The following is a 25,036-nucleotide window of genomic DNA, read 5'->3' on the forward strand; positions in this document are numbered from 1 at the left end:
GAGAGAGAGCACACAGGTGTACGAGGCAAGTGGTAGCATGAGGGTTACCAAGGCAACAAAAAGATCATTTCCCTGTTTCTTTAACAGCAAAAGAGACTTCAACAACTCTGGATGACCCCCCCAGAAACACAGGTGCAACACGCAAAAGCATACACCACACCCATACTCATATGCACACACACACTCACACGCAAACACATAAACACACACTCTGCATAAGACTGAGGTGGTTAGTTGGTTCATCAGTCAGTCGATCAACAGAAAATTAATAGGGAACTGCTCTGACTAGCAGTTATTCATTTGTCATATTTTCTAGCAAGTGTGTTGGACATTCTATACAATTCTAGCTTCTTTGTGAAGCTTTGCTGCTGTTTTTTTGTCTTGCACTACAAATACAGTGTCTTTGGGTTTAACAGCACTGCCAGGGATTATTTGCTGCTTTTATGACATTTTATGGTCAAAAGAATAAATTGATTACTGCAACTGAAAAAAATCAACAAAGAGATGAGAGTTATATGTTTCTTTTTGCTGAAGGGGGAAGTAGTTCAAAGGTTTAAGAAGAGGAAGGAAGGTTTGTTCATTTTTACCAACTTGTACTTCTTCAGATTCATTTTATTTTATTTTATTTTATTTATTTGTTTGTTTGTTTAATCCGATTTTATTTTATTCTTTATTTATACTTTATACTATACTATGTTTTATATACAATAATTTTATATTGGGAAAGATAGATTTTTTTTAAATGATTGATTTATTCATTCATTATTTTATATAGACAGAGATCAATTTCTTTACTCCCATTTTATTTAAAAATGTTGTTATGTTATTTCTCATTTCTAAAATATTAATAGCATAAAAAAGAAGAAGATGCATAAAATATGTGAACGTGCAGAGGACAACAGGACTTTATTTGTCCATGACAGAAAACACATGGACGCATTTTGCATAATATGCATTTATGCATATTGCAGTAATGATTAGTTGTCATGTAATCTTGAGCAGCAGTCATTCCCACTTCCAATTTATTCTGCATAATAAAAGCATAAGTCAAATATGAGGAACATGTATAATATTAAGGGAAAGAAAGAAAGAAAATGAAATTAAGTGTCAGAAAAGAAAGTGGGTACTGCAAAGTGTTATCCAGTTATCAGCCCACTGTGTGATGTGTGGGACTGTAGGGCTGAGGTGCTCTGACCTCCTTGCAAACTGTACTCTCTGATACCACTGTACTGTTTACTTCATCGCTCTGACATTTCCACCAATCAAAAACAAAAGGACAGACATTTCTCAGGCAGCAATCCGTGTGTGTGTCACTCACTCAGAAACCTGATTACAGCACCTGATGGAATTATCATATTTACAATAAGACCTTTCCATTGGAACGTTCAGCTATTGTGCTTCAGATAGCTGCAGTGCGTGATGAAATACAACACAAGATGCAGACAGTAAATGCCACACCAATTTGACAGACGGAGGGAGGAAAAGCCGAGATAGATGGCTGACAAAATGAAAAATGAAATGGAAAAATGGGCAAAATGACACAGTGATTGTGATCTGAGGTTTCTGTTTTGTATGCATATTAAGCTGAATGGCACATCAGCAGTGCTGGCTTGAGAGAAAGTTTAAAAACTATATTTTTTTCATTAGATTATCAAAAATAATTACAAATAATGGGAAAGATGTTTGGCCAAAATTGAATAAAAGGTTACACTCTTGGTTCCCTCTTAACCAGGAAGACTCGGGGAATGTTTAACATGCCGCACTCTGGTTTGGACCTTTTCTTGGCTCCGTGCCTCATGAGTGTAATTTGGATGAGTGCAGCTCGCTTGCCTTTGGGCTCATTAACAACAATATAAACAGTAATTACTGTGATCGCCTAATTAATTCATTTAAAAATGCTGCACGGCGTAAAAGGCATGAGCAAATCTTTTCTGGAGATAACAATTTTACGGAATCATTGTTGACATAATTAGCAATTTCATGTTCCAAAATACAACTGAAATAATTAAAAACTTTTTGTGTGTGTGTGTGTGTGTGTGTGTGTGTGTGTGTGTGCGTGTGTGTGTGCGTGCGTGTCCTATTTTACACATTGACTCTTTTATTATTCAGATTGCCTCCGCTTTTCTTTCCTTTTTTCACTAAGCCTGCTTTCTGTGAGTTATCCTTCTCTGATCCCGTCTCTGTCTGCATGGCAGCTCTGCAGTCCTGATAAATGTAATCCTCCCCTCTGGACACATTCTTTTGTTTTTGGGCCATTTTCGAGGCTCTCTTCTGATCACCAAGCTCGACTTATTATGGAATTCTCTGCCTTCATTCTGCGGGTTTTTTGTCGGGGTAAAGAATGGTCATTTGGCCCTCAATTGTCCATTAATTCTATCTACTTTATTGGCGAGTTAATTGTGATTAACACTAATTAAGATTCAGCTGAACAAAAAGTGGATTTGTTGTGGCTCGGCACAATGAATGATGAAATCTTTACATTTTCTTTCTGCCACACCCACATCCTACACAGACTCTCTCTAAAGACAATGTTTCAGTAATTACAACCATTAAGCAGCGCAGATATGTTCCATGATAACTAGTGCTTATGCTTTCTATATAAAACATCAGCATATGAAATTTGTACATCCGGGATTTCTGTTTATTTAAAATCCAGCAGCCTGTAACCCTTCAGAACCTGGATCAACATCAGCCTTGTTGTGCTGCGTTCAGATGCCTTTAACAAGCATTTAAACCTTTGAAAAATTGGTTGGATTTCTTTTGAAAACATGGAAGAAAAGCAATTAGCAACTTGGCAGAAAAAAAAAAATCAGAAAACTGAAAAAAAAAAAGTGAAAGATTACAAGAAAATGACTCAAAACTTAGCTGTGGAGGGATATCAGATATTATCAAAAAATAAGGAAAAATGTCCAGAAATTTTATATTTTCTATTTTATATTCAAAATTATATTACAGAAAAATATATATTTTTAGGTTTTTTGTTGTTTTTTTTTTTTTTTAATTTCTTTAGTTGATTTACCTTTTTATTTTTCATTTATACTTTTTTATTTTTTTTCTTTATTTTCAGGTAATTTCCATGTTATTTTTTACTTTTTTTTTTTTTAAAGTCAAGCTAATTTGCTTAGGTTTTAAAGTGTTAAACATATAATATACATCTCCTTTACATATTAAGAATTATCATAAAATCTATTTTTTTTAATTGTCTAAATGCTTGAATTGGTGCATAAGATTGAAAAAAAACATAATGTCTGAAGCATGTGACAGAGTGCTTTATGTTACAGGCTCAGTCCTCTGACCCTTCAAAACCCCAATTAGTATTCCTAGAGAATTTATTGCCACGCCTGGCATCACTTCTTGTTGATTACCTCTCTACTCATTAAAGTGAGAGCAGATTTATGGACAGATCTGACTGATGCATGGGTGAAGAGGGGGAGAAAATCTCACTGTGTCAAAATGGTGACAAATGTATACGTGGGGCTGTGCAGTGAGGCTGATGGTTTAAAAAGTGCCAGAGATTAATAAGCATCATTATATTGGATCTAAGCAGAGGCAGGGGTTATATGGGGTAACCTGCTTTACCTATAGAGGCCAGTGACTTAGCAGCTTTATGTGAGGTTTGAAAAAAAAGGCCTCTCAAATGCATACACACACACACACACACACACACACACACACACACACACACACACACACACAAACAAGACAAACCTGATAAAACTTTACACTGTTTACTTGATGTGTTATATGAAATCCATGCTTTCATATGTGTGGCTAAATCGGTTAACCCCCTTGAAACCTGAGCAAACTGGATTGATTTCTTTAAAAAAAAAAAAAAAAAAAACATGTGAAGAAAACAACGAGCAGCTTCGCAAGAAATGATCCAAACTTTGGCAAAACAAAGTTCATTAAAAGTTTGAAGAAAATTAGCAATAAAAGATGGGAAAAGAGGAAATGACCTTTAAGAAATAATAATTGAAATAAAATAAAATCAATAATAATAATAAGAGATATATTTTTAAATTTGTCACATATATATATATTGTTTATATTTGATATTTTTACCCTTTTTTTAAAGAATTTTTGAATTATTCTGTCTTGTTCTTTTTCTTCCAGCTCAATTTTTGGGTCTTTTCTTCTTAGTCAACTTTTTATTAAAAAATGGAAACATAAGGATATTGGCTGGATTTCTGTCAAAAACATTGTGAAAAATAGAAGGCAATCAGCAGCCTGGCATGAAATGTCCTGAAAAACATGAGAAATAAAATTTGCAAGAGAAATTTTTGGGGATGGCATCTGAGCACAGCACAAGAAAACTGATGTGGATCCAGGTTTCAAAGGGTTAAGGGCAATTATTATAGTGATTCTGACTGACTTTGTGCAAAGGGTAAAGTGTACAGCACAGCGCAAATGAAACACAATAAAATAAATGAATTAATTAATGAAACTTATTTTGTAAACTTGTGTAAGATGAAGTGAGATGCAGAAGAAAAAAGGAGCATACTGTGAAGCACAGCACTTGATCACCACCTGCTGGTGTCATTCACAATACCATTCTCTGACTGTACAACACTATAAATGATTGATTGATTGACTGGTAGACTGAAAATCCTAGGCTCATTTGCCAGTATCCAGCTAGCAGGGAATGTTCCCACAACACACTCATAACTTACAAGTTGTAATAATGTTATATGTAATAATGTAATAAATAAAAATATTTTAATTTAATGTTCAAAGAATGTTTTAAGGATGTTTATTATTTCAAATAATTTTCCTCTAAGGTTAAAGGCTGACTAAGATGTAATGTTGAACGTTATTGTAATGTTGTAATGTTGATGTAAGATGAACTGCAACATTCTGAGGATGTTTTGGTGATGTTGAGAGGTGATGGATCAGAGTATGTGCTTTTATAAAATATTCCAAAAATGTTTAATGAGAACAAAGGACGAACATTTTTAAAGCAAGACCTAGGCCAAGTTGTAAATATGCCTGGGTCTTGTTGTGTGTTTCACTATGTTCCTGTGTTTGGTATATTTTAAATGTTTGTAATACTTGTTACTCTTTATGATTGAAGTGTCTTTAAAACCTGGGAATGCTAGAAAATCTTGTAAGATGACAAGAGAAGTCTCATGAAGACATACAGGCTTCCAAGACAGGAAAACTATATTAATAAAGAGGCACATAGGCACCCTACTGCACTCACAAAAAGTGAAAGCATTAAATATTAAATTGGTAAAACTGTCTCCAGAATAGTTTAGGAAATTAATTTTCTACGATTAAGTCTGTGTAAGTGAAGAAAAGCCCCACATTCCCTGACAGTCCACTAGATAGCGGTAGCGCCATGTAAACTATATTATAATGTGATTCAAGTGGGGTGGCTAGAGATCAGAAATAAAACAGAACTCTCACTCTGATCTTTTTTCCGGACACAGCACATGTATGCAGATGTGGATTTCAAATACTGCTATCAGCAGGGTGGATGAATTCTCTCTTTTTTGTAAAAAATAAATAAATACATAAAAAAACACCATTCGTGTCATGATTTATAAAATGTTTAATGGCTAACTTTATGTAATCTCCGACGGCGCATGCGTTATAACAAAGACTTTAGCAGACCGGAAGCTGAGCCAGTTTTCCTCTCACACAGCACATCTTACTTTTATGCTATCTTCGACCTAACTATCCACACTGTGACACTTGTTGGGGATCCATGTGTTCCTGAGTGTTGCTCTGCAGTTTACCGAGTTACCGGCAGATGAAGAAACCACCTCTGGGGACATTTCTAACCTTAGTGGTACGTCTCCTGTTAGCCATTTACGGTATTTCTAGCTTTTATTAGCTTGTTTTCTCTCACAGAACCTTATCAATATACAGCTATGTTACGTTGTGGTAAACTCTGGCAAAATGTACGTCAGTGCATCTTCTTTACTTGGTTAAAATGAAGCAGTCTCATTTAAAAAATACTTCCACATGTACTAGCCTTTATATAACGTTTAGCTGGCTTGCATTACTTTTCGTAGTTTATGTGAAGCAGCTCACATTTCACCGTGTGAGGGTTTGCTTTGTCGCATCCTAAAACTGTAGCATTTTAGCTCGCTATGCTAGTTGAGCTTTGTAGTATAGAAACAGTTCTGTCTTCAGCTCCGTGTTGATACAACAATGTTTAATGTTCCAACTGTTATTATATGTGCCACTTTTGTCAGTGTGTTTTATGCTCTCATTTTTATGTGTTTACAAATACTTTGAATATTTCCGTAGGTTTTGGTCTGGGCGGATACAAACTAAAACAACAAAACCTCTTAAGCACACAAACCGTTTCCTGTGCCTGGGGCAAAATGTGCAGAGGGGTTGAGATTGTATTTGAGGTGTTCGTGTTTTTTGTTTTTTTTTTGAATGTGTAAAGCAGGAATTACCAAAGTGTTTGTTAGGAACCCTACTACACCACACAGAGCCATGGCTGAAAAGATGTAACGTTAATACTTTGTTGCTACATGTTTATCAGAATCACAGCTCTGCACTGAGGAGATAACAGCTGTACTGTAAAAACGAAACTAGTCATCTATATTTCATGTTATAACTGTAAGCAATGCAGTAATAATGGGATTAACGTCAGCCATTTCCTCATTTTGCTGCAGCCAAACAGGACCATGAAACAATTTTCTTAACCTCATGCAAACTGAAGTGTAGTTTGAGTAAATACACCCGTCAGAGATTTTGTAAGTCTGTATCACAGCGATTTCTCACTTATGGCCAAGACACAGCTGACAGCTGCTGTCTCAGAGTTAGAGTATAGACTGAAATCTAGAATAAACAAACCTGAACTCTGTTTACCCAGTTTTATAGGAATTCAACAAATGTTATGCAACGATATCAGCTTCTTTGATTAAATATTGTGTATATTAGACAGAAGAGCGAGACCGATAAACCAGCCAGACTGAGATATTGGCCATCTTCAGGTCTTTGTGAGTGTATTGGTATCTGTTACTAAGTAAGAAATTGCACTATGGAAATGCCAAGCTAGATCTGAAGTAATTTAGAAACTGTTTCATCATTGCATAGTTAGCCCACCAGGGAGCAACTGTGAAAAGTCTTGCCTATTATTTGTCTTACTCACATAATTACTCACATACTACATATTGTTTTGGCTATAAGGAACACCTGGTGTCACATATTAGGGCTACATGAGGATGCGATGAAGGCAAAACCTCCTTAAGTAGAGTGTTTTTATTTAAATTCTCACATCCGCTAAATAATATATCAAATAATTTATTAATCATTTGGCCTGTAAAACATCCAGAAATATTTAAAAATGCTCCTGATAATTTCTTTGGGCCTCAAATAATAAAAATACTCAGTGTATTATAATGTTAGACATGAACAACCTCAATCTTCACTCTTGAGATGCTGAAATGGCAAAATATTTGTCTGTTTTCACCTGAAAGATGTGAGCTGTAAATAAGTTGAAAACGCAGTTGGAGGTTCGTCTTTTGTCAGTCAACAATGACTAGATGTTTATACAAAACAACTGAAATGCATGTAACTAACATATCTGTTAGGTGGAAGGTACAGTCAGTCTACTGCTGGAGCTAGGGGGAATATTGCTCACCATTATTATCTCTTTTATGGGTAGGAGACTTGTTTACTTAGAACACTGCCTACACCAATATCCACAGTGTGGTTTAACACTACTGGGTTACGCTAATCAATTTCCCTCAACAGCCAGAAACAGTTTTTCAGCACTCTCTGAAACTCTCTGTCAGTGTGATTACATGTTTTATATCTGTAAAACATCTGGTCGCAGTAATAAGGAGGTGTTTGCTGGTGGAGATCATAACAAGAAAGCAGTGGTAGCACCTCCCTGATGGATGTGCAAAGTAGATTTCTCACCCTATCTCTTCAGTTTATTACATGTAAAAGGAACCAGATGAGCCGACATCTGGGGCAGGTCACACATCATCAGGCAGTGTGGCATTCCTGACAGCTGTAGTCAGCGTCAACAGGCGGAGGAGGCAGGGCTTAATGGTAGATTCGGTTAAATTTTACCACAGGGATTATGATGGAAATAAAGCTTCTTTAATCACTTAAGCGAACCTGTTAGTCAGACTGAGGTGAGATTGAATCATAGAGATTTGTATTCCAAAAACAGCACTAAATTGGTACAACTCCCCGACTTGTCGGAACAAAAATATATCCTGGACAGACGGTGCTGCTATCATTATTTATGTAACATTAATTTATTCTAACATAGCTGGCAATTTTCAAATTCCTAATCATTCCCTAATGATGATGAAGCTGCTGGTGTCAGGTGATTATGTTTGACGTTGTGTAACTCCATGTTTGCATTATGTGCTCTTCAGTCACTTTACTAAATTCAATTAAAATGCTTCTAAATGCGATATACACAAAAAGGTAGTTGTGTGTTAGAAGTGTAACACCGACAACCTCGTGGAAAATTAAGGTAGCACTTGTCATATAAAAATAATTATAAATAATCATAATTATTATAGAAAATTTAACTCAGGACACAGCTGCCATCAGTTTTAAGCACTTCTAATTTATGTTCCTATATAACTTCATTGTCAATGGTAATCAGACAGCAGCAGTATTAATAAGAGTATCCACAGGTATCTGTATCGTCAAGCAGTATCATCATTGGTAGAATTAAAATGTCAATAGCCATCCCTTCTTAATGATACTTGGCTGTTTTCTGCTTTTAAATTAATGCATTTAATAAAAAAAAAAGTGGTTGGTTCTGTGGCTTCATATTTTCTGTGAAAGCACTGGCTTCTGGTCAGTCTTCGGAAGTTAGCCTAAAATTACAAGATTTAAGGTTCCTACACAGTGTGGAATAGTATGTTAATAAATTACAGGTCTGAGTAAGTATAGAATAAAGGAAAGAGAATATAGGAAAATATTTGTGTTTCCAAACTATTTCCCCTATTCTGTTTTCTAAAATAAAACATTCAGAATTTCTTAAAATAAATAAATTCAACATACAAGTAGTGTCTTTCATGGTGTTTGGAGCAGGCAGCCATTGCAGCCATTGTTTAGTGTGAAAGTGTGTGGATAAGTTTAATGTTGTCTAAAGCAAGGCAGAACGCGGGTGTGTGACTGAAAGCACACTCTGCATAGCTCTGCCCCAAGTGCCTTAAAAATAAGGCATATTAGACATCTGCAATTAAATTAGTTTGAAGAAAAATGTGTCAGTGTCTTTGATTTGCATAAATACATACTTTGGCATCACAAATAACTAAATATTAATATTGTCTGAACACAACTTGAGTTATGCAGGGATGTAGTGATCAGAAAAGTAAGCAGACCGTCCTCTCTGTGTAAGGAAAGCAGCTAAATTATTTTATATGTATGTATATATGTGTGTGTGTGTGTGTGTGTGTGTATAATATGTGTATGAGCCTTAAACTGTACTTAGAATTGATTAACATGTGTAATATCCCTAGTTTTCCTTGTATGTATAGGCCATTCTCTTCCTCCACTACAGGTTGAGGTGTTTATTTCAAATCCAGTTGGGGAACTAACCTTGCAGTGCATGACTAGCTTTGAAATTTCTGATATTTAAAAAAATTTACCTTGTGATATATTTCTCTTGTTTGTAATTCTTTTGCCAGTCCTACTAAGTAAGCTCAGGGAACGCGAAGTAGAGTAGTCAGCAAGCATCTCAGCAGCTTTAATAAAGCAAATAAATTGAGGCTCTGATAAGAGTCATCAGTACAGTAACACAATTCAAGCTCTGCCCTTAGTCAGTGTTTCCTCTGACCCTGTGTAAGAGCTGTGAAGTCTGAGCTTAAACCTCTTAGGCCACACATCTGGACCACAGTCAGTGACAAACAACCACCCACAGACCTGCTCATTAACATGTTTATGGACACAAATTTATGGATATAAACATACACACTATAGAACATATCTGTGTCAAATACAGTAAGTGCAAGAATTATTTTTACTGGTCAAATGAATGTCAGTGTAACATCAAATCTACCAACTGAAGTCAAAAATGTCTTTCCTCAGGTGCTGCTAAGCTTCAGGTCATTGGTGGATAAGGAAGGGCACTTTAACCCAAAAAGTAGACGGGGTGACCCAGCAGAGTGAAACCACTTATCTGGGCTGCAGGCGTCCACACGCTCCACCTGGTAAGTGACACAACTACAGTAGCTGAATAAGTTGTCCCCTGCATGTTTTATAGCTTGTCTGTAGTTATCAGATATTGCACATAAGTGCAGGAGTGTGCACATATGACATGAGTGTTAGACATTGACATTACACAACAGCTGCATACATTACAGATTCTCAGGGGCATCCCCAAGCACAGCCATTGTAAAAGATTGATTTCACTGCTGTGAATGTATCTTAATTAGAGCAGCTGTGATTACTTTTGTGTCAACAATTACATCGATCGTGGCTGTGCTTCGTTTCAACACATTGCCCTCTGTCATCGCCCACTTAGCGTGATAGACTGCATTTGGTGGTAAAAGCTTCCGTAGGCGCTGTGGTCTCAGAGCGTGGCAGGGACCTGTTTCTGGCCACAGACCAAAGATGTGCTATGTACATGAATTTCCTACAGGTGTGTGATGCGTGGGGCACATTCAGTCTGAAAACTGTATGCCCCATGTAGGTTTCTGGGTTAAATAACATGTTTTCCTCGAAATGGTGTGAGTGGGTTTGTCAGAGGTGTTAACCATCAGCAGCGACCCTATGAATAGAAATGTCTAATTGATCTTACTGTGTGTACATTTTTTGCATTTATTTCACATTTGCTTTGGCAATGTAGTAGGACGTGGGCTTGCATAACATAACAGTGTTTAACGCACCACCTTTTCAGTTTAAATTTTTGCTATGTTATGCTGGGGTTGTCCCCAGATGTCTTGTTTTGTCCACAGCCCGAAAATATTCAGTTTATTGTCAAAAACCAGAAAATATTCACATTTAAGAAGCTGCAATCAGAGATGTTTGACCTTTTTTCTGTTTAAATGATTATCAAATTAGTTTTTTTTTTATTTAATAGTTGACAATTAGCCAACTGGAAGACACATGACTCCATAACACCACTGTACTCTACTGTGAGTGGACTTATTTTACAGTTCAGCAGGGACAACTGGTAACTTTTCTCAAGAGAAACGATCTGCTGATCAACTGATATTAATCAAAGAATCTCTCAGTTAAACTTTGATTCACATCAGATCCACATTTGGATCTCATTTACTTAATAGTTCTGAATCAGGATATTCAGTATTTGGAGAGAAGAGCTTGTGAGGTACAATATGATACAGCGCTACATTAAATGAAGATACTTTTAATTAACATTGAATATATTATGCTGCTCAACTTTTTTTCAACTCATACTAGGATGTAGCATAGGCTAAACATTAATTAAGCTCTGTGCAAAGACTATAGTGTAGCAGTGTTACATCATAGTGTCATGACACTCATCTTTATTGTTGGCCTGCTGCCAGGAAGGGGCCCAGTCTCCCTCCTCCAAACCAGGTTGCTCTGTCTGCTATTGGTCCACGACAATTCTTGACTCACACATGGTCAGGTGTTTTGCCTATGATCAGTTTTCCTATAGTTAATCATCAGCTTTGAATTGTAACCGAGAGCATGAGATTGTGGAAACAAGCAACTGAAATGATGTACTTGTGATCAGGTGAGAGGCTCCAACATCTGGAAGACCTCATAGAAGAAGCACGGCTGCTTCTTAGGATTCAAAGGAGCCAGGTTTAGGTATTTGATTAGGATGCCTCTCTGTGGAGGTATTCCCTCTGGAGGATCCCACAGCAGACACAACACACTAAAGTGATCATACATCCCATCTGGGGATGCCTTGGGATCCCCCAGCAGGAACTGCAGGAATTGGCAGGGGGTGAGCGGCATCAGGGCACTACCACCAAAAAGTATAAGTAGCCACAAATAACTATTTAAACTTTGATTAATTAATTGTTAAGTTAGGACAGCTCAAAAAAAGTGAAGTTATGATCCAATGTTTCTCATGCTGGGATCATGATTATCCTCATATTTAGAATAACTGACACAAGACAGGAAGCGTCTTAAGAAAAGTACAATATCGAAAATCATAAGTCAGGAGCAAAGGCTGTAGCTACCGTGACGACATCTGTTGATTTGGACTGCCGTTATGAAGCCTTGAGTTTGGCATTTCTGCTGTCGTCATTTTGGTGTTTTTGAAGTCAGAAGTGAACGTATTTAGAAGAGAGGTTGGAGCTGTGGAGGAGCGATGGGTGGATGTGACTGAGACTGAGGACACTATCAGCAGACACCCTGTCAGTCAAGCAACCCTGCCCTTAATTATGTGTACCTTTGGATCACATAATGAATGTTGGAATGAGCTACCAGGCTTGAACATGTTTATTTCTGCTAAGAATTTGGACATTTTGACATGGGGGATCTATGGGGCTTGACCCTGTTTTGGAGCCAGCCTCAAGAAGCCATACAATAAACTGCAGTTTTTGGTGCTACAACCTCCTGCTGAAATCTGCACCATTTAACTTCAGAAAAGAGTCTAAGGGTGATGGTGGTTACTGTGTAATGGACAATTCTTTTCGATTGTTTGTTTTGTTATGTGGGACCCCACCAAACCCATCCTTGAATCTGGATTGAATCTTGACTCTTGAAGTTATTGTGAAGTGTGTAGTGACAGGCAAAGACAGGCATTATTGAGCAGGATGAGTGCAGTAGACATGTTCCTGTATTGGTACAGTGAATGTGTGGAAATTCAGCCAGAACTGACAGCTTACCATCACTTTTGGTGGATTGTTTGGTGTTCTTCTTCCTTATCAAACACGGATAGTGTGGGAAACAGTTACTACGTTCAGTTTTCCCACGATGGATAGTTAGAATTGTTGGCATTCCTTATTGAAACCAAGGACAGCTACAGCTACAGTTAACTGAGCCCACTCTTATTTATGAGAATGCCAAACAAATCAAATGATGGGCAAATGTCCTTCTGTTTTTTTAACATAGCATGCCTGCCTATTGGTATGTTAAATTTAAATGTTAAGACTGGAGATTGAGCGAACTTGAGGGGGACAACATGTAACACATACCTGATATGAACCTCAGGATGTCACGGTCACACGGTATGTGCCTTCAGACAGCAAAGCTACCAGGATGCTCCATATTTGTCAAACTTATAAACAAATGCTGAAGTTATATTTCCATGATGTCATGTGAAGAAGAAAATTAGGCTACTTAAAATCTAAAAATGTCAAGACATGTCCTACATGAAAAATCCTGGAAGTGCTAGTGTACAGGTAAATATCACAGCATCCCACCCACCACCATTGCACAGAGCGCAGCAGTTGTTCCCTCGTGTCTCTGCTCTGCTCGACACGAGTGGCTTAGTGGCGGAGATCAAACAGGAATCATCAACTGTCAGCCTCACGCTTCCCACAAACACGGCGGTGACAGCTTGAACAAGGGAACATGATGTGCTGCCCACTGCCTTCAGGAGAAGGCCTGGCACACTACACCCCCTCACTTCATCCATTCATGGGCGGATCATTTGTGAGGTTAGTGTTTGCGTTGTTGTGCGGCTCACTTATAAAGTGCTGCCAGTCAATTTAATATATTTAAAAATGATCACCCAGCTCCGGTCCACCTATTCCTCAGATTTGGATTTGGGGCCGCAGGAGCTCACAGTAAACCCAAATCTAAGTGTTAAGATGTCCTTTGATGGTAGGGTACCACCGTCACTGCTACTACTGTCAACACTGTCAGTACAGTCAGTCTAGGCTTTTTTATAGTCTGTGGTTGTCACCCTTAACCCTTTTAAACCTGGGCAAATTGGCTGAATTCAAAAACACGGGAAGAAGGCAATGAGCAACTTGAGAGGAAATGACCCAGAAATTTGCAAGAAATTATTTTTTAAAAAAAAGGAAAGAAAAGAAAAAAATAAAATTAAGAATTATTAATAATAATAATGACGTTTAAAAAAAATAAGCACGCATACATACAAAACTCAAACAAACCAAAAAATTAGGAAAGTAAAAAAAATAAGAAAAAGGGAACGACTTGAAAAAAATGCTTAAAAATTACAATAATTCTGTAAAATGATAAAATGATTATATATATATGATTTCTAAATTTACAGATTTCATGCAATTTGCAAGACATTTCCTGCCAAGTTGCAAATTGCCTTATTCTCATGTTTTTTTGTTGTTTTTTAGTTATCTGAAGTTAGTTATCTGAATGCAGCGCTTGAAAAGCAGTGTCAGTCCAGGTTTCAGTTTGTCACTTGTGTTGCTGTGTCACTTCATCATTGCTGTTAATCTGCTGTATCAGAGTACAGTTATGTCTTCATCCAACCACATAGACTAGACACAACTACAGTATATTTCTTTATTTACATTATCTACCTGCCCAATCTAGATAGTGGCTAAATCTGGCTCAAAGCATGTACTTTCTATTTTTTGGTGATTAATGATTTTGTGAACTGTCCCTGATGAGTCCAGAAACACTAGTGTCAACTTAGGTCTTGACTTACTTTTTTGTCTTCTGCGATGTGGATTTGCTAATACAAAGAATATACCTTTTTAAAAAAAAAAAAAAAATACAAATTTCAGCTTTAAGTAAAATTGATAAAACCACAATGTAAAAGTAGCTAAAATTGTAATGAAGCAAAGCAAAAAAAAAAAAAGATTTAAGTGTGATGAGTGATCACCAACAAAAAGTTGCTCCTTCTTTAATTCTTTCAGAGTGTCGAAGCCAATGATGTTTCAAAACTTGCTTTCTAAAAAAAAAGAGATCAGTGTACTCAGTCTGAAATAGTGCCAACGAGTCAAACCACCCGAGTGATATCACTTAGGGATTTTTTTCTGACTGTGCACAGTAACTAGAGTGTGTCTGAAATTGCACATTCATATACTGTATACTGCCTATTTAATTAGGGATTAAGTATGCCATTACCAGCAGAGTGTTCACACTGAACAATATGTCTATTACATTACGCATTACCTCCACTTCTTTCTTTCACAATTATTTTGTCCATCATCCAATTATTTAATTCCCCTGCCTTGCAGTCCGTCATTTGACAGACTGAGTAGCCTTAGTGCATTTTGGGGAAGTTGAGTTTGTCTGGTACACCCATTTGTCATACTCAGAAATTTTGCTAATCTAGTATACATGCGGGGCATTTCACTCATATACAAAATCCACGTTATGCTGTTGGAACACACTGCATACTCATTTTCACATCATAATTATTATGAAAAATATGTTAGTAGGCAATTTAGAGACACTTGATAACTTAAATGAAGTTCCAGTTTGCACATCAAACCAAGTTTTAAGTGTTTTTTTGTTGTTAATTTACACCTCTGTACTTTTTTCATCCATCCTCCTCTCTGGCCTATCTACATGTGCATTTTTTGTGAAGTAATATGCACATTAAAAAGCAAGATTCCAGGTTGCTGAAATCATAAATATCCCTATCTCTGTCAGATTGTTTCATTAAGGTTTTTATAATCTAGCTTAATGCCATTTAATCATTGTGCATGTATCTTGTTTTATGTTACAACAGAGGGACACACTGTTCCTGCAGTCCATAGAGGACAGACTGATGACACCTGGCCCTGTGACTGGTCAGATGCTATTCTCTGACCTGTGAGTCATCACAGCTGCCAGTCTGTCTGATGTGTTAGATCAGAACAATGGCTGACATTGAGAGTGATGACAGACTTTAGTCAAATCTCTGCAGTCTGCGGCACACAGGCTCCGGTGACTTATACAATGTATTTCCATCATTGTCGTATGGAGTCCAATCATGAGGTGAGGTCATCCAGGCTTGATTCCATCCTGCTGCCTTTTGCTCCATATCATCCCCTCTCTGTCCTCCTCTCCCGTCACACATCCAGGTATCAGTTAGGAGTGGGAATCACCAAATTCAGGCCCTACAACACTAAAGTCACAACACTTTTATTATATTATTACGATTTTAAAGGTGTTGGTTTAACTCACTTCAGTCATTTTTATTGAACAATTGATTGTGTTATTCTGCTAGGCTATGAATAGTGTAATTTGTAATGATATGATATATCAATAAATAATAATAATAAGAAGAATGATAAATTTGTTACTTTGGTCTGTATAATGATATGACATTGCCACACAAAAACATCACGATACTGTGGTGTATTAATTTTTTTCCTGAACCGCTGCCATCCAAAAAAGGCGAGAAGTAATCTTGATTAATTGATTAATTAAATAAAGGAATAGATAAAGAAATACATAGCTTAATAAATAGATAAATAGTGACAAAATATCTCACAAAAATGCTGCACCAAAATATCACGATACTATGGTGTATCAGTTTTTTTCCTCCATCCCTGCTATCAAAACAGGCAATAAGTAATCTTTTTAGTGAAAGAATGTTTTAATTGCAGCAGGATTGCTCTCTTAAACAAATGTATATTTATGTAATTGTAAACTGATTATATAGCCATGTTGTAATTTTTTTTGAAGTGCACCACAGGGAGAAATTAAAGCTAGTCACTGAGTGCCAGTGTTGTCACTGTATGTCTTTGTGACATGTCAGCAGTTTATAGCCGTACCCTGTTGGCAGCAACAGCCAAAAGTGAGTGTTAATTTAACTGCCTGCACAGTGAAGTTAAGCCTTCTAACAGCTCTAGGTTATGTGGAATTGTGGAGAATTGTGGCTCTGTTGAGAGTTTAGATCCACATGGACGTTGATCTCACAGTTTTACACTAGCGTCTTTTTGCATTTGATCATATTTATTTTTAGAATGTGCTCTTGATCAGTGCAGCATCCTTTACCGCACCCCTCTGTTGGTATGCCTCGGAAACCACATCCCTCTGCAGCCTCTCATTCAAATGTCATCCGAACGCACCAGCTGGTTATTATAACTCTGCTCTGTGTGTCTATCTGTGTATCTGTCTGTCTGGCATGACTTCCCTCAATTAAGGTCAGATAGAAAGACAGAGACCAACTGCCAGTGTCTAACAATCTGGTGATGGGCTTCAGGGCCTGATGCTAATATGAGCCAAATTTCTGTTCGCTCACACATTGTGGATTTCAGTGGCGTCTGTTGTGCATTTGGCTGTTTATAGCCACACATTGTACATAAATCAGTCAAGGTTTGATTTAAACTGAACACCACTGCGAGCCTGAAAAATGATTCGGTGTCATCATTACAAACAAATTGTCATGCATTGTTCAGACCCACAGACATTTATTTTTAATTCCAAAAGATTCCAAGTATTCCAAAAATAGCACACACGTCACGCTGAATCCCACGGGAATGAGTGATACAATGTCAAGTGTTTATTTGGTTTGTGGTGTAAAACATCTGGACGGTAAAAGTTTCACTCAGTACAGACAGTCTGTTTCAGCATAGAAGTTCTACTTTACTTTGAACAGTGTCTGTGAAAAATCTCAAATCAAAGGTCTACTTTCAACTTTCAAACACATTACACTGTCTTCATCACTTAATGGGCCCGTTCCATTCACTGATGAAGACTGATAGAATGCAGTTTAAAGTTCAGAGCAAAGACTAATGTTAGTGGACTTCTGAGTTGAGATTATTTTAACACCCAGGTAAGACATTGCCTTTGAGTTGCTGTAGTCTTAATTTCTGTCTTTCTTTTTATTTAAGTATTGGTATGTGAAATGGGCTGCTAGCGGTGATGAAGTAATGAAGAAGTGTAAATTTAGTGGAACATTTGGCAGATAAGGTGTGGATATATATCTCAGAAGTTAGAAGAAAAGCAAAGCTGAGGTAGAAGAAAAATTAATGAACTTGAAAACAATCACGACTCCTGTAAATAGGCAACTGTTTGTTAACAAGTTTGCCAAATCACCATAACGTGTCTCTGCTGTGTTTACAGCTTGTCCCTGTTGTCTCCAAGTGGCATAAAAAAAGAAACTGTTATTGCAGGTCAAATGAAACTTTGGCGCAAGCAAACAAAAAAATTGCGCTTCACTTGCTACCTGCCCATCTCAAGCTCCAAAATATTTTGTGCCAATGACAGCCTCCTTAAAGTTTTGATTTGCTCTTTTTTGTGTCCGATTGCAATTATTCACATGGCAAAATATAAATGTTGCCTTTGCAGGAAGAAGACGGTAGACAGAACACTGGCAGAAAGGAAAAGGTAACTGTAAATTTCAGATTGTGAACTAGAGTTTGTGCTGTTGGTGATTTCAAACATTCAACTGTAAAGAAAGATGGCGTGATTTGAGCTTCAGTTACCACCACCTCACTGAAGATACTAATAACTTCACTGTAACCGCATGTGGCTATTAGTGCTGATTTATGTGAATTTGACTGTTCTTATAATGAGGCTCATTTGAATAGTAAAGGCACCAAATGTTTGCATATAACCTCATATAAATACATGCAAATCACACAAGATTACAAAGACACTGTTTGCTTGGTAGCTAAAGTCTATTTCACCCTTTGTGGGTGCTCTCAGAATTTTGTTAAAAATGCAGGTTTAGCAGCCGCAAAAGACATTCAATCTTTTTGTGAATTTACTCGGTAATCTTTAATGTGGCTTTTTGGAATTCAGCTTAAGAATTTGGATCTAAAGATCTTACATAGAAGTCACATATTGGGCCAGATTACCAAATTTGCAGCACGCACACTGTAATTTTCAACATGAGCTAGTTTTCTCTAACATTATTGGTTTAACTTAATAAAAAAACATTATATTTGCAACCCATGCATGTGGGAAGACTGTGCCACATTTATCTGTACTTTGTCAGCAACAATCATTTGTAAAATTGAATTGTAGCACCAATTTTTCGCCTGCGTACAAGCAGTTCTTGCAAACCCTTTTTGTAAAACCGGCCCCAGTATCCCAAAGATTCATCAGAGGCAAAGTAAATGACCCCATTCTCAAACGCAGATAGGCTTACTGTAGCCTTTTTGGTAGACACCTCTGTCAACATCACCCAGGTGCTTCAAGTCAGTGTGGAATATCAACCCCAGTGGGCAACATGCTGCATCCATTTCTGAACTGCCTTAATGGACAGCAGCTGTGACATTTCATAGTGGTCTCTCTCTGTCTGTATGTCATTCTGCTTGCTCCATATGTGGTTCTAAACATATAGACAGCATTGTACAGTGAGGATTTCACAGTAAAAGATTAATATAAAACAAAAGATTGAATGAAAGACTTTCATAATGCATGTTTGCTGTTGATGTCCAATTAGGCTGTATTAGAAATGAAATGACTACAAATGAAACGATCTGCTTCTATAACTTTCACTCTAGTATTTTTCTCCATAGTAAATGATCAGAATAAACAGCAACAGTAGTTGTTTTCACTTGTTGCTGTTGCTAACATTGGATGTGTGTGTAATCGTTTACAACAGCTGCTAAATTTCCACTCTGAGGCCTACTCTCCATGCCATACATAGACTGAGCAAGACGAATAAACAGTGAAGAAGAAACAGAATGCATGCAGTACATGTAGAAATAACTACAAATATAAACACGAAGACATACACTACAGGCAGACAGCTAATGGTTAAAAAGCAAGATAACAGGCAAACTTCCAAGTATGCATTCTTAATCTGAAGTGCTAAAAATTGTGTGCAGTCTAACACCCTTAAAGTACACACTCCATTACCTCACCACTTACACAGTAACACCCCACCTCCAAGGCCGGACAGATTGTCAGAAGTTGTGGCATCAATAGCCGCAGGTTGTGTTGGGAGAGCAGAGAGGAGTTGCTAAGCTTCACTGACAGGCTTTGGCTTCACACCCCGGCTGTCCAGGAGTCCGCGGGCATGCCCTGAATTAGCACAGGGCTTTCCCACTATGTAAGAATACTGCGGTGGCTGGAACGCCTGTCACAAGTGTGAAGACCTGTGTACACAGTAGACTTCAGAGGGATTTTTTGGACCTAGAATGCCTGTTATTTTAACCCCCTGAGATAAACTTGGTAAAGTGATCAGTAAACATTCACTGAAGACATTTGATGTATCTAGGATGAGTCAGTGATTCTAGCAAGCATGAAAGCATAATAATAAGTTGCAGAAAGAAACCACACTCTTTATTAAAAAGGTACAGACTGAGCAGCATTAAACGCAAATAATATGGAGAGACATTGGTGTAAAAAGTAGTGCTTTACCAAAAATGAGAACACTAATCGGGATGATGATTTGGCTGAAATTTGATGAATTTGGTAAATCTTCTATGAGCTCTCTGCAGGAAAACAGAACTAATGAAATTTTCCCAGAAAACAATATATTGGCTACTGGATACTTCATTGTTTGTGGGTTGTTACCAAACACAAAACTAGTTTCTTATTGTTTGTCTTGTTTATACAGTTTGTTTTATTTAATCCACACATATGACCATAATTAACATATTACATTCACAAAGCATTTTAATTATAGCTGCAGGTAAATACACACAAGTAAATGGACACATGTCCGCCCAAACACACACATAAGTTGGGCCCACATTGTCTTTATGTAATGTTCCAGTTTGCCACCCAGTGTGCGGTAGAGGAGAGGTAGGATGAAAGCTTCTTGGAGCGACAGTTATATGAGAGAGGAGCGGTAATGAGTGGGCTGGAAACCGTGACAGCCGGTCTGCTGCAAGAGGGGGGGAGCGCGAGAGAAAGAGTGAATAAGAGGAGGGGGTTACATGTGGGAGTATACCACAGCATATATGGTAGGAAGACAACACATTGCAGCTGCAGCCCAGTTTTTAAAAATTTTTTTGAGCAGATGAGCGAATGAGCAAGCAAGCGCGTCTCGTCCAGACACCCACACTGCCTGGGCTGCTGTCCGAAGAGATTAGCAATACATTGTTAAGTTTTTCTGTGTTTCTGTCTGTGCTTTAGGTTGTTTTTAAAACCTTGCACCATTGCAGTATATAACCATTCCAGAGATATTACATTGGCCTGGTGAAATACCATCATACTAGTCATCCCTGTGTGACAAACAAGGATCAGGCCATCTCTTTTGTTGTTGCTAAACCTAGTCTAGATTAATTTAAACGGACAGTTGACGCCATAATCAAAAATGCATATTTTTACTCTTACCTGTATTGCTGTTTATCAGTCTAGATTCTTTTTGTGTGAGTTGCTAAGTGTTGCTGTAAAGTGACCTAGATGGCACTCAGCTTGTGGTGCTCAAAGCACCAAAAAAATACATTTGAAAAACTCTTCTTTTTTTTCTTTTTGTTTTACAGAAATCATGACCTGGTTTCTCAAAATAATCCACAGACCTTGTTGTGAGCAATTTCTTGTTAGAACTATTTTCTTTCTGTTGAGCTACGACCGTATCAGCGTGCAGAAGGAAGTGTGCATCTACTCATAAACAAGAGGCTTGTGCTTGTGACAGCATTGTGCGACTAATTCATATCAGGAAAAAATGTTCAAAGTTTATCAAGGTGTTCGACATAAACTTCATCGCAATCCCCTATTGAGATAATTTTATCTCCCAGTCCTACTTTGATAAAATACCTGGAAAAATGTCAATATTCAATGCCATGTTCAATTCCCTCGGGGAAAAAGCAATACAATATAATATATTATTTAGCTTGGGCTCTTTAACACAATAGTGTGAAATATCTGTCCAAAACGATGACCTTCAGGTGCAAGAAGAGTCAGAGCTGCTGGCAGCTGCAGGAGTGGCAAGTGGTAATTTTATTAGTGGTGAAGTAATTAATTTTAGTGCACCACTCATATGCCTAATTTCCATATGGCTGGGATCCCTGTGCCACACCACAATGGGAGCCACTGTGATCAGAACCTGTGATGGTGGCAAGGCACAAGTGTTTTTTTCATACTAAAATAGCACAGTGAAAATGTCTATGTCGAGAGGAAATTTCGAGTTTTTCTCATGTAAAACAATTAAATAGAAGCAGTCATTGGCAATGAAAATCTCAGATCTCAGGCTTCCTCCAGCAATCCTAGTGCTAATATGCATAAAGGGAAACATTGCAAGTATAAAACAATAAATGAGAAGAGACTGGGAAAACAGCTTTATGGTGCTAAACTTAAATGTGGTTGCTCATTGCTAAAACATGTTTAAGCCCTCGTATTACATAATTTTCTTGTTCAGCTGTCAGCAACAGTGCTGTTTGGTGATACATAAGGAGGTTTTATCCTCATGAATAGAACAGAAATAGAGCCTAGGAGCTTGCTGCTAATGAAATGTTAATCCCTTGAATTACACAGTCTCCCTGCTCATTTGACATTGCTGCTGGTGTTTGATGTTTTGCATGAATGCGCGCGCACACACGCACACAGGTTGTTTGATCCTCGATCGTTGTCTTCTAGTTGAATATTGTTCTAGTTTTTACACCTGATTCTTGCTGCTTTTTCTGCATGGAACATGTTGCCATGGCATCAGTGGAAAGGCTGAGGTCTCCCTGTTGTCACATTCTGTTCAAAGACAACCTGAGCTCTTCAGACCCTCTGCTCATTTGTCTCTCAGTACATTTGTTTCCATTCGGTCCCTCTCTCCTGTGCCCTGAGACTGAGGCCATGTGTCTCCACAGGGGAGCTGGCCACTTCCTTAGAGATTTTTAGAAGCTGAAAATGACATCATCTTCACTAGAAGAGAAAAGCCCACAGTTACGCTTGTTTAAAGATGGTTTTTAATGTGCTTAAAGCCAAAATATTAAGCTGTTAAGCTAAATTTCTGAATACTTCTCTCATAGTACTATTTGCTTGCTATTGCTTAAATGGCTCTGTGGTGATGTTATTGCATTGAATGTGATACCTTGCCAGAAAACAAAATCTGGACTCCATCATGGATTTGTAGACAAGCTATTCTATTTTTAGTTTAGTTTCAGCTCGTTCCTCTTTTCTTCCCCGTACTGTAACCTCGAAGTTATTGAGTAAATTTCTTATTGAGCCAGAAGTGGCATTCCATATACGGTCGTCAGACAGGCCAACTTCTAGGTCAGAACTGTTTGTGTAGTTTCACAAATGGTGTGTGAAATATGCTCAAGCCCAGGACAATCAGCTGTGTCTGTACATGTATGATTGCGTGAGTGAGAGTGAGGGCATGAATGTACATAAACACGAGTGGTTCTGCTTTCACTCATGGGAATATTAAAATTGTCTTGAGCCAAAGCAGCTCTCACAGAACCAGGGGAAATAATGCAGTATGATTTGAAGGCATCGTAGGATGGAAGAAATTGTTTTCGAAAGGTTTTTTGATGGATTGCCTATTATCCTTGGTACAAATTCTCAGACAGCAGTTTCTCTCCTTCTTCTCTCCTGCCTTAGTGTTTGGTTGCAAGGTGCAGAAGTAAATTTGAGTCATTTTGTCACTGAAATGGCAAGAGAAATGTTTGCTCTGATGTCAGTAAAGCTTTTTTAAGATATTTGTGAAGAAGCTCCCTAACATAGGAACCAATACTAGAAAGTGTTATTATCACATGATTAAATTCGCGTCTATCTCCCAAAGTGCAAAACCTTCCCACTGAGTGACTATTCTTGGAAAGTCACAGCAGCAACACCCTCATGTTGAGAGTTCTACTTGGAGCTGTTACGGAGGACCCTTCACAGGGTTCTTCCTAAATAATCCAGCTATGGTGCCATTATAATCCTTCAAAAACAAACATTTAATATATTTTTCGCTCACCCGTCAAATAGAAGTTTCGCATTGAAGTAACCCTTTCTCTCCTTTACTTTTTCATCCCCATTGACACATTAGGATTTAGCTGCTATTCAGGTTGACATATCCTCTTACAGCTGTTCATATGATATCCTACAAATTAACACCCCATGAATGACACTGCGTCCTAAGTTACGTACTTAACATAAAGCTGAATTGAATTGAATCACATGGTGATGAGGTACCTTAAAATGATTTGCAGTGCCTGCAGCACTTTTTGTGACATTAAGTCAAGTCAAGTCAGTTTTATTTATAAAGCCCATAATTACAGATCACAATTGGCCTCAGAGGGCTTTACAGCATACAACATCCCTCTGCCCTTAGACCCTCACATCGACCAAGAAAAAAATCCTCCCAAAAAACCCTGTAACCAGGGGAAAAAATGGTAGAAACCTCAGGAAGAGCGACTGAGGAGGGATCCCGCTTCCAGGACAGACAGACTTGCAATAGATGTCGTAAAAAAAAACTATTCAAAATTTAAAATATATAATTCAAAATGACATATAGGAAAGAGAAAGAGAGTGAGGGAGAGAGGGGGACAGATGCACAGCAATAATGGTAATAATAACATAACATATAACAATAGTAATAATCAGAAAATTAATAAATGCAATTTATGATAGCATGTGATGTTACATGCAAATATTGTAAGTGGCACTGACAGTGACATTATGCAGCTTGTAGCAATTCTTAGAATATTTTTTCACAAACAAATACCCGAATCCCTAAATTGAAAAATGAATACCTAACCAATGAAAAAATATTTGAATAGCCAATTATCTGTGCCCAGCACTCGTGTGTCAAGATTAAAATGAAGGCTGAGTTCGAAGATGGTTGAGGTTCAAGCAATCGTGAAAGAAGTCGGGGTGTAGAAAGTAGGAAAGGGGCCCATTGCCCTTGGGCCACATTCATTTTTAGTCACAGATCGCTGTATTGCTGATTCCAGCGCAAGATGGTTCTCTAGTTTCTGTACTATATTCATTTGAAAGGTCAAGGAAAATTATTATTAAAACTCCCCCAACACAAAATTTGAATAGTCTCAAACTACAACTGAATCTACTAGATTATTTTATACTTGTGCTACATTTTGTGGTCTGTGCTACATCACTTTTAACCTCAGCAACACCAGTGCTGTGTGCAAAAAAGTGTGTGACTGAAGAGTTTGTGGTTATCAAGCTGTGCTCTGCCTGAAGAGTTGTGTTATTTGAGCAAGTGGGGAAGAGAGAAAGTGAGAGGACCTCAGGAGATGTTCTGTTCCTCAGCTGCTAGTAGCTTTCTTCATACTATCCCTTCTCTATGCGCAAAACACAAAAACACTTAAATGGCACTGACTTTTATTGTCATAATTGAGAAAAACATAGTGTACTTTAAGAATGCGGTTCATGTAGCTTGGTATTTAAAAAGAATACC

General features: G+C 37.7%; 1 protein-coding gene across 1 annotated transcript in view; it reads left to right on the forward strand.

Moving 5' to 3' along the window:
* The first annotated feature begins 5,689 nt into the window (after positions 1-5,689).
* Positions 5,690-25,036, forward strand: part of LOC121945171 (neurocalcin-delta A) — an 85,026-nt gene continuing 65,679 nt past the window's right edge. The window contains exons 1-2 of the mRNA XM_042489203.1: positions 5,690-5,791; positions 10,024-10,145. The gene's annotated coding sequence lies outside the window, so the exon portion shown is untranslated. The remainder of the gene's footprint in view (positions 5,792-10,023; positions 10,146-25,036) is intronic.

Source organism: Plectropomus leopardus, chromosome 7 (assembly GCF_008729295.1).
Source record: "Plectropomus leopardus isolate mb chromosome 7, YSFRI_Pleo_2.0, whole genome shotgun sequence".
NCBI lineage: Eukaryota > Metazoa > Chordata > Actinopteri > Perciformes > Serranidae > Plectropomus > Plectropomus leopardus.